Below are 11,469 nucleotides of genomic sequence, written 5' to 3' on the forward strand. Positions count from 1 at the left end.
CGGGATCCGAGCCGCGTCTGCAACCTACACCACAGCTCACGGCAACGCCGGATCGTTAACCCACTGAGCAAGGGCAGGGACCGAACCCGAAACCTCATGGTTCCTAGTCGGATTTGTTAACCACTGCGCCACGACGGGAACTCCGATTTTAGCCTTTCTAATAGGCATGTAGTGGGGAGATTGCATTTTAATTTGCAATTCCTTAGTGATATGAAACATCTTCTCATATACTTATTTGCCATCGGTATGTCTTTTTTTGGTGAAAAGTCTATTTAGATCTTTTGCTCACTTTTTATTTTTTTATTTTTAAGTTTAACTTTAACTTTTATTTTTTTTTTGAACAAAATAATGACATTTGCAGCAACATGGATGCACTAGAGACCCTCATACCAAGTGAAGTCAGAAAGAGAAAGACAAATACCATATGATATCACTTATATCTGGAATCTAACATACAGCACAAATGAACCTTTCTACAAAAAAGAAAACCATGGACATGGAGAACAGACTTGTGGTTGCCAAGGCGGAAGGAGAGAGTGGGATGGACTGGGAGTTTGGGGTTAATAGATGTAAACTATTGCCCTTGGAATGGATGAACAATGAGATCCTGCTGTACAGCACTGGGAACTATATCTAGTCACTTATGACGGTTTTGTTCACTTTTTACTTGTCTTCTTTTGTATGACGTCTTTGGTTTGAGTAATAGGGTAATGCTGGCCTCGTTGAATGAGTTAGGAAGAGTTCCTTTTAACTGTATTTTTTGGAAGAGATTGTAGATAATTTCTATAATTTTTTTTCCTTAAATGTTTCATTGAATTCACCAGTGAAACCATCTGGGGCTTGTGCGTTCTGTTTTGATGTTTATTAATTACTGACTCAATTCTTTAATAGCTATAAGCCTATTCAGCTATAAACCTAATAGCTATGATCTGTTTCTCCTTGGATATGTTTTGGTAGATGTGCCTTTTAAGGAATTAGGTAACTTTAGATAAGTAATCAAATTTGTGGGCATAGAGGTGTTTATAATATCCCTTTTTATTTATTTATTTATTTTTAATTTTCTTTCTTTTTCTTTTTTTTTTTGTCTTTCTGTCTTTTCTAGGGCTAAATCCATGGCATGTGGAGGTTCCCAGACTAGTGGTCTAATTGGAGCTGTAGCTGCTGGCCTATGCCAGAGCCATAGCAATGCCAGATCCGAGCCATGTCTATGACCTACACTGCAGCTCATGGCAAACCAGATCCTTAACCCACTGAGCAAGGCCAGGGATCAAACCCACAACCTCATGGTTCCTAGTCAGATTCGTTAACCACTGAACCATGACGGGAACTCCAAATATCCCTTTTAAAAAATGTGATTTGTCTCTACTTTGTAAGGCATTTAGTGAAGTATTTAAGAATAATGGTAATGAAGATAATACCTAAAAAGCACAACTGGTAAGTTGCATTCAGAACACTGTTAAATCAGTGAATGGAAGTGATCATTCTGAAGCACATGCAGTGGCATGTTAAAGTATGCTTTTAACAAAGATGTTTATAAGAATGCTAATTGTAAGCTGCTTTGAGAACACTTTCATAACAGTGAGTGGAAGTGATCCCCATTCTGTAATGCATGTAGTGAAGTGGCTTTTTTCCTTTTTTTGCTTTTTAGGGCCACACTCGTGGCATACGGAGGTTTCTAGGTTAGTGGTCCAATCGGAGCTACAGCTGCTGGCCTGCACACAGCCACAGCAACAAGGGATCCAAGCTGCGTCTTTGACCTACACCACAGCCACAGCAATGCCAGATCTCTAACCCACTGAGTGAGGCCAGGGATCGAACCTGCAACCTCATGGCCACTAGGTCAGATTCGTTTCCGCTGTGCCACAATGGGAACACCTTCATATTTCTTAATTACTCTTTTAATGTCCATGTGGGTCATTCGTGATAACTCCTTTTTTTAACTTCTTTTTCACTTCTAACATTAGTAATTTGTGTCCTCTCATTTTTTTCTTTGTTAACCCGCTAGGGGATTATCAATTTTGTTCCTATTTTTCGAGAATAAACTTTTGGTTTCATTGTCTTTAGTTTTTCTGTTTTCAATTTCATTGATTTCTGCTCTCATTTTTATTATTTATTTTCTTTTGCCTATTTTGGATTTAATTTGCTCTTCTGTCTTTATGGTTTCCTAGGGTGGAAGCTTAAATTACTGATTTTAGGTCTTTCGTCTTCCCTGACATAGGTATTCAATCGTATAAATTTTTGTCTAAGTGCTTATTTTGCTATATCCCATAAATTTTGATAGATTTCATTTGCACTTAGCTAAAATTTTAAAAAGTGGGGGCAATTCTTCTTTAAGCCATGTGTTCCTTAGGGTTGTGCCATTTAATCTCCAAGTATTTTGGGATTTTCAAGCTATCTTTCTGTTATTGATGTTTAGTTTAATACCACTGTGTGTTGAGAGAAGACATTGTGTAATTTCTATTATTTTAAATTTGTTAGGGTGCATTTTATGGCCCAGAACATGGCCTTTCTTGGTGATGTTCCATGTGAGTTGGGAGAAGAATGTGTACTTTGTTGTTTTGGGTACAATATCCTATAAATGTCAATTAGATCCTATTGGTTGATAGTGCATTCTTTTGAATTAGAGTTTTCATTTTTTCCAGATATACACCCAGAGGTGGGATTGCTGGATCATATGGTAGCTCTATTTTTAGTTTTTTAAGGAATCTCCTTTTTTTTTTCTATTTCAACTCCACAATTTTATTTTATTTTATTTTTTAAAGAATTTTTATTATAGGAGTTCCGTCATGGCACAGTGGTTAATGAATCCGACTAGGAACCGTGAGGTTGCGTGTTCGATCCCTGGTCTCGCCCAGGGGGTTAAGGATCCGGCATTGCCATGAGCTGTGGTGTAGGTCACAGACGTGGCTCAGATCTGGCATTGCTGTGGCTCTGATGTAGGCTGGCAGCAACTGCTCCCATCAGACCCCTATCCTGGGAACTTCCATATGTCGTGGGTGCAGCCCTAAAAAGGACAAAATACAAAAAAAAAAAAAAAAAAAGAATTTTTATTACAGTTTATTTACAATGTTCTGTCAATTTCTGCTGTAAAGTGACATATATATATACATTCTTTTTCTCATATTATCCTCCATCATGTTCCATCCCAAGTGATTAGATATACTTCCTTGTGCTTTACAGCAGGATCTCAACGCTTATCCACTCCAAATGCTATAGTTTGCATCTACTAACCCCAAACTCCCAGTCCATCCCACTCCCTCTCCCTCCCCCTTGGCAAACACAAGTGTGTTCTCCATGTCCATGAGTTTGTTTCTTTTCTGTAGATAAGTTCATTTGTGCCATATATTCGATTCTAGATATACATGAAATAATATGGTATTTGTTTCTCTTTCTGACTTAATTCACATAGTATGAGAGTCTCTAGTTCCATCCAGGCTGCTGCAAATGGCATTCTTTTGTTCTTTTTTATGGCTGAGTAGTTCCATTTTGTATTATGTACCACATCTTCTTAATCCATTCATTTGTGTTGATAGACATTTAGGTTGTTTACATTTCTTGGCTATTGTGAATAGTGCTGCAATATACATAGGGGTGCATGTATATTTTTCAATGCACCCTGATTTTTGTGGCTGCTGTCCTGTACTCCCCTTGATCACCTGGCTCATAAGTTCATATGACTCTTTTCTTCATTCAGTTAATGTGGTGTATCATACTTAACAGTTTTTTGTTTTTTGTGTTTTTTGTGTTTTTTTTTTTTTTGGCTCTTTTTACAGCCACACCTGAGGCACATGGAAGTTCCTGGGCTAGGGGTTCAATTGCAGCTTGCAGCAACGCCAGATCCTTAACCCACTGAGCAAGGCCAGGAATCGAACCTGCAAATTCTGGAACACATGTCGGGTTCTTAACCTGCTGAGCCACAAAGAAAACTCCGAATATGGTGTATCACACTTATTGATTTGCATGTGTTGAACTATCCTTGCATCCCAGGGATAAATCCAACTTGATTGTAGTGTATGATATATTTAATGTGCTTTTGAATTGGGTTTGCTAGTATTGAGTTGAGAATTTTTGCAGCTATGTTTATCAGGGATACTGGCCTGTAATTGTAATTTTCTTTTCTTTTAGTATTCTTTTCTGACTGTAGTATCAGAGTAAAGCTGGCCTTATAAAATGAGTTTCTTTGATTTGAGGGGAAGAGTTTGAGAAGGATTAGTATTCATTCTTCTTCAATGTGTAGTGGAATTCATCTGTGATGCCATCTGATCCTGGGCTTTTATTTCTTGGGAGATTTTTGATTACTGATTTCATCTCCTTGCTTACTATTGTCTGTTTGGATTTTTTGTTTTTTGGAGCCGCACCCACAGAATAAGGAGGTTCCCAGGCTAGGGGTCCAGTCGGAGCTATAGCTGCCACCCTATGCCACAGACACAGCAACACAGGATCTGAGCCGTGTCTGTGACCTACACCACAGCTCACTGCAATGCCTGATCCTTAACCCACTGAGAAAGGCCAAGGATCGAACCTGCAACCTCATGGTTCCTAGTTGGATTTGTTTCCATTGCACCATGGTGGTGGGAACTTCTGTTCAGATTTTCTATTACTTTATGACTCGTCCTGGTCAGTTGTGTGTTTTAGGAATTCATCCATTTCTTCTAATGTATCTAATTTTAGGAGTATAATTATTAAAATGTTCAGGTTCAAAAGTAGTATATAGGGTAATTTAGCATTTCTCATATTTATCATCTTTGGATTCGTATCTTAAATCTTAATGTGAGAGCTTTCCAAACTATGAAAAGATGACAACTCTAAAGGATAATTTATCTGTGAATATAACATTAAAATATATTATTCCTTCTTCCTGCACCATGAAGCAAATATCTGAGATTAACTATTTTGAGAGATAATAAGGATTTTTCATTGCTTTGCTTTGTTATTTCCTGATATTTAAAAATGCCTATTTTACGGTGTGATGATAAAAAAGCAGATCATAAGAGTGTGAGGGAACAACTCAATCTGTTTTTTTATGTGAATTGGGAACATGTGGATCTAGACAACCTGAGACTTTCTTGAATGTTTAAAAAAAAACTTCAGACTTTAGTATAACCCATCATCACTAAAGTTAGCTCCATTTTGGCATTGCACAGTCAAGAGAGAAATGGGTTTAAAAATAGGTATTTCAGGAGTTCCCATCGTGGCTCAGTGGTTAATGAATCTGACTAGGAACCATGAGGTTGTGGGTTTGATCCCTGGCCTTGCTGAGTGGGTTAAGGATCTGGCGTTGCTGTGGCTCTGGCATAGGCCTGAGGCTACAGGTCTGATTAGACCCCTAGCCTGGGAACTTCCATATGCCACAGGTGTGGCCCTGGAAAAGGCAGAAAGATAAATAAATAAATAAATAAATAAATAAATAAATAAATAAAATAGATATTTCATTAATCCAGGGGAAGTGGATTAGAAAACCCATATTTAACTAAGAGAAATATAGAGAAACCAAATTGAGTTGAGTATCCACAAGTCAGAAGAAAATGAAGGAAGGGAGAGAAGAAATGAAGTGAGAAACTGAGTGATCTCTGCATGTTTTTTCCAAAGAACAGAGAGCTTTAATCATAAGATATTGAAGATATCTCAAAGCATTAAGAATTTCCCTTGTTTGTTATTTATCCTTTATGTTTTTTTCATAGTTACTAGTAGTCAGAAACTCTCAAAAGGTCCATGAATTTTCCTTGGGATTAATAAAATACAGAGAGGTAGGCAGCCATGAGTCAACACATTTGTATTAAATAATGACTATTTTCCTGGTGTTATAAAAAGAATGGGGCCCCTAACCATCCCTGCTCTAAACTCTAGCTCTTACAGTTTAATGGGATGGACATTGAAAACTTATGTAAACTTATAACTGAATAAACAAATATAAGCAAGTTCTGAGATAGCAAAGTTTTTTCCTTGAGGTTGGGCTCCAAGAAGAGTGAGTATATTTAGGAGGGTTGGAGGGACTTAGCGTTAAATTGTCAGAGTCACAATGGCAAATTTTAATATTAAGACACAAGACAGAATAAATGTGGGAGAACAGGAGTAAACTGATCTGTGAGGGGGCTGTGCTCTGGTGGCTTGTAAGAACAAGAATCTCTCTAGCCTGACAAAGACAAAATGCATTATGAAAGAATGAATTCCTTTCCTCTTTTCCAGTGACCCATCAAAACTCTGTATAATGGAAAAGAGACAAGGGTATGTTTGTTTGTTTGTTTTTTCTTTTAAATATGACTTGCTGTTGAAATGCAGTCCTACTGAAATATATCACTTTGCCATGAGCAATCAAACTTCTCTGTTCTAATGTTGAAATTTCTATTCAATTTAATCTCCATTCTGGAGTCCAAATGAATGCATTCTGTTGTTTCACTTGGAGATTGTAAAAAAAGTATTTCAAACTTAACATTTGAAATAAGGCCCTACCTAGATTTTACTTAAAAACAGCTTTTCCTCTTTTTCGTTTCATTTTATGGCTGCACCCGAGGCACGTAGAAGTTCTGGGCCAGGGACTGAATCTGAGCTGCACCTGTGACTTATGTTGTAGTTGCAGCAATTCTGGATCCTTTAACCTATTGCCCCAGGCTGGGAATTGAACCCATAGCTCCAAAGCAACCTCAGCTGTTGCAGTTGTATTCTTAACCCATGGTGCCATAGCAAGAACTACAAAAACTGTCTTTCCTGTGCTCCCTATTTCAGTTTATTACTAAAAAGTACAAAAGAGTGTATGGCACGCCTGGGGCCACTCAGCAAGATCTCAGGATGGGGCGGGGGCAGAGAGAAAGCGAGAGGAAGGAGAGAGAGAGAGCAGACCTTGGGTTCTTCTTTTATTGGGGTCCAGGGTCTGGGCCTAGGGTTTGTAGGTTAACTTGCTACTAGTGAATTTAAGATATAAGAGTGGAAATTGAAGCACAGGAAGGGAAAAACAAGTGTCCAATGTTTGGTTATTTAAGTCAACGAGAGATTTTTAAAACAAAAGAAATTTTAAGGGTAGGGAGCAGTGTTGGAGGATGTCATTGAAGGGATGTGAATGCTGGTTGACCCACCAAATGGACCTGGGCAATTGCAGGCTCTTCAACCTGCTTTGTCCTTGGAACATACACTCTGCCCACTGTTCCTACACTAGGAGCCATTTCAAGGATGAAGCCTTGAAAGAGTAATGTGTTGTTGAGACCATCTGGACTGAATATGTTACTGTGCCCTGTTAAGGCCTCTACATAAACTTTAAGATTTTGGCAGTTGGGTGCAAAGTTCTACTCATTTTGTGCTGCCCAAGGCAAGCCTCATGTGTGAATTCTCATGCTTATTAAAACCACCTACTACCAGTCTGGAATGGTCTGCCTTTTTCTTTGGTCTCTCCTTACCCTCCATGTACCAGCACCAGTTTCAGATTTAACCTGGGAAACTTCCAGGTTTTAAACCAAAAGGTAGCCTGGCTCTTTATCTAGAAAATCCTGAATTTGTCACCAAAAACTCTTAGAACTAATAAATACATTCAATAAAGTTGCAAAATGCAAAATTAATATGAAGAAACATATTGTATTTGTAGACACTATTGGTGAACTACCAGAGAGAAAGAGAGATTAAGGAAACAGGCCCATTTACAACTGAATCAGAAAGAATAGAACATTTAGGAACAAATCTAACCAAAGAGGTAAAAGACTTATACTTGGAAAAAGTTCAAGGCACTGATAAAAGAAATTGAAGATGACACAAGGAGATGGAAAGGTATACTGTGCTCATGGATTGGAACAATTACTGTTGTTAAAATGATGATACTACCCAGGGCAATCCATGGATTCAATGCAATCCCTATCAAAATACCAGTGGCATTTTTTCACAAAACTAGAACAAGTAGTTCAAAAATTGATGTGGAAGCACAAAAAGACGCTGAAGAGCCAAACCAATCTTGAGAAAGAAGGACAAAGCCAGAGGTATCAATCTCCCTGATTTCAAACTATAGTACAAAACTACAGTCATCAAAACAGTATAATATTGGCACAAAAACAGACGCATAGATCAATGGAAGAGAGAGCCCAGAAATTAATCCAATGAGAACTATGTCTAGATACTCATGTCGCAACAGAAGAAAGGGTGGGGGAAAAAACTGTAACTGCAATGTATACATCTAAGGATAACCTGACCCCCTTGCTGTACAGTGGGAAAATGAAAATAAAAAAAAAAAAGAAATTAATCCATACATATATGATCAACTGATCTACTACAAAGGAGGCAATAATATACAATTGGAAAAGACAGTCTCTTCAAAAAATGGTGTTGGTATAACCAGATTTCTACATGTGAAAGACTCAAACTGGACTACTTTCCCACACTATGTACAAAAATAAACTCAAAATGGACTGAAGACTTAAATATAAACCCTAAAATCATAAGAATTCCTAGAAGAAAACATAGGCAGTATGCTCATTGATATTGGCTAACACTATATTTTTGACATTCTTTTTAAGCAAGGGAAACAAAAGGAAAAATAAACGAGACAACATCAAACAAAAAAGCTTTTGCATGAAGGAAACAATCAAAACAAAAAGGCAGATATTTACAAATGATATATCTGATAAGGGTTAATATGCAAATTATACAATAACTCATAAAATACGGCATCAAAAAAACCAACTCAAAAAATGGGCAGAGAACCTAAACAGGCATTTTTCTAAAGACAAACAGATGGCCAATAGACACATGAAGATGCTCAACATCGCTAGTCATCATGGAAATGCAAATCAGAACCACAGCAAGAGAGTACCTCACACCTGTAAGAGTGGCTATTATCAAAAAATGCTATTAACAAATGGGAAGTGTTAGCAGAGATGTGGAGGAAAGGGGACACTCATGCTCTCTGGATGGGAATCTATATTGGTGCAACTACTATGAAAAACAATATGGAGAGTCCTCAAAAATTAAAAATATGACCACCACACAATCCAGCAATTCCATACCTGAGTATTTATCTGAAGAAAACAAAAACACTAATTAGAAAAGTGGCTCTAATGCCCTTTGTGGTTCAGCAGAAATGAGTCTGACCAGTATCTGTGAGGTTCTGTCCCTGGCCTTGCTCAGTGGGTTAAGGATCCCGTGTTGCCATGAGCTGTGCTGTAGGTCACAGATGCAGCTTGGATCTGGTGTTGCTGTGCTGTGGTGTAGGCCGGTGGCTTCAACTCTGATTCCACCCCTAGCCTGGGAACCTGCATATGCAGCAGGCACAGTCCTAAAAAGACCAAAAAAAAAAAAAAAAAAAAAAAGATATACAAATCTTTATGTTCACTGAAATTTTATTTACCATAATCAAGGTATGGACGCAACCATATTGTCTATCAATAGATGAGTGGATAAAGATGTGATAATACATATATATATATACACACAGACACACACACACTCGAATATTGCTCTGTCATACAAAGCATGAAATCTTGCCATTTGCAATAGCATGGATGGAGCTTGAGGGTATTATGCCAAGTGAAATAAGTCTGACAGAAGAGGACAAATACCATATGATTTCACTTATATGTGGAATCTAAAATGAAAAACAAATGAGCAAACATAACAAAACAGAAACGGAGTCATAGATGCAGAGAACAAACATGATTTCCAGAGAGGAAAGGGGAGGAGGGATGAGTGAAATAAGTGAGGGAGATGAAACTTTCTTGTAAATTCCCTTTTTCTTTAGCAATTTTCAGTAGGCTTATTTCTGTTATTTGCAAGTGAGAAGACTTACCATATGACACAGGTTACACAGAAAAAAACAGGAAGTATGGAAGTGACAACCCGAAGGATTAAAATGGAATCTAAAAATATTGTGGCTTGGGGGACAGCCGTAACCTTAAAATGAAAATTGTGTGCCCTTGATTAAAAAAGAAATAGAGATATGTGTCTAACCTCAGTTTCCTACGTAGATCACCTGCTGTGTATAAAGCCAGCCAGTAGCCTGGAAGTATGGATGCTATCTACCCTACCTGAAGAAAGTTCTTTGGTTAATGTCTTTGACTACAGTCTAGCCTCTAGAGTGCAAAAGCAGCACTTAGGGGAATAAGCACGTACTCTCAGTCTGGATATGTTCACTCACGGACATTTCTGGTTTACACTGGACTGCCTACCTACAAGAAGCATACTGCCACAGATCAGTGTTCTTTACTTGTTTCATCAAAAGAGGAAACTGTGGATCCCCGTTGAGCCATTGCTTTGGTTTCATCTTGTTTGCCTATGCTGGTTTCATCACCACTGTAGTTGGTTTACAACGTTCCTTTTTTCTGCCCGTTGCAGACTCCTTTTCCAGTGTGACCCAGTCATAATTTCCATACTAGATATGTTCTTACTTCCTGTTTGTCATCTATGTTTTTAATTTTTCTGTCAGTTGGTATTTATCTGTGGTTTTTTACCTGGTGAAATGTCCCTTTCTCAGAGGACTATAATCCAGTCATTAGCAGGATGGGCTTGAGTGTCGTGTTACCCAGATCTGGATTTCAGTTCTAGCATACTCTCTATGGGAAGTCAGGCAAGTTTCTAGCTTTTCAAAGACTTGGATATGTTATTTGTGCAGGCGGGAAAATAATAGTACATGCTTCATTTTGTGAAGGTTATGCAAGTCAATTTCTGTTCAGTGCTTAGAACAGTGCCTAGCATATCCACAAATGTGAGCAATTATTGCTTTAGAGGTATTTTTTTTTTTTTGTCTTTTTTTTGCTGTTGTTGTTGTTATTGTTGCTATTTCCTGGGCTGCTCCCGCGGCATATGGAGGTTCCCAGGCTAGGGGTTGAATCGGAGCTATAGCCACCAGCCTACACCACAGCCACAGCAACGCGGGATCCGAGCCGCGTCTGCAACCTACACCACAGCTCACGGCAACGCCGGATGGTTAACCCACTGAGCAAGGGCAGGGACCGAACCCGCAACCTCATGGTTCCTAGTCGGATTCGTTAACCACTGCGCCACGACGGGAACTAGAGGTATGTTTTTTATAATGCTCCAGGTTATAGCTAGCATCAGCTGGTGCTCACATTCTCCTAGGTGTATTGCTTGGGTGGCTTATATTAACTTTTTTTGACTAAAGGAATTATTTATTTATATTTTATTTATTTTTTTTGTCTTTTTGCCATTTCTAGGGCCGCTCCTGTGGCATATGGAGGTTCCCAGGCTAGGGGTTGAATCGGAGCTATAGCCACCAGCCTACACCACAGCCACAGAAACACCATCTGAGCCACGTCTGAGACCTACACCACATCTCAGGGCAATGCAGGATCCTTAACCCACTGAGCAAGGCCAGGGATCGAACCGGCAACCTCATGGTTCCTAGTTGGATTCGTTAACCACTGCGCCACGACGGGAACTCCCTAAAGTGAATTTATTTAGAGAGATACATATTTCATAGGCAGAATTTGGTCTGTCTCAGAAGGCGAGAGCAACCCCAATGATAGTTTTCAAAGTTTC

This window comes from Sus scrofa, chromosome 5 (genome assembly GCF_000003025.6).
Source record: "Sus scrofa isolate TJ Tabasco breed Duroc chromosome 5, Sscrofa11.1, whole genome shotgun sequence".
In the NCBI taxonomy this organism is placed as follows: domain Eukaryota; kingdom Metazoa; phylum Chordata; class Mammalia; order Artiodactyla; family Suidae; genus Sus; species Sus scrofa.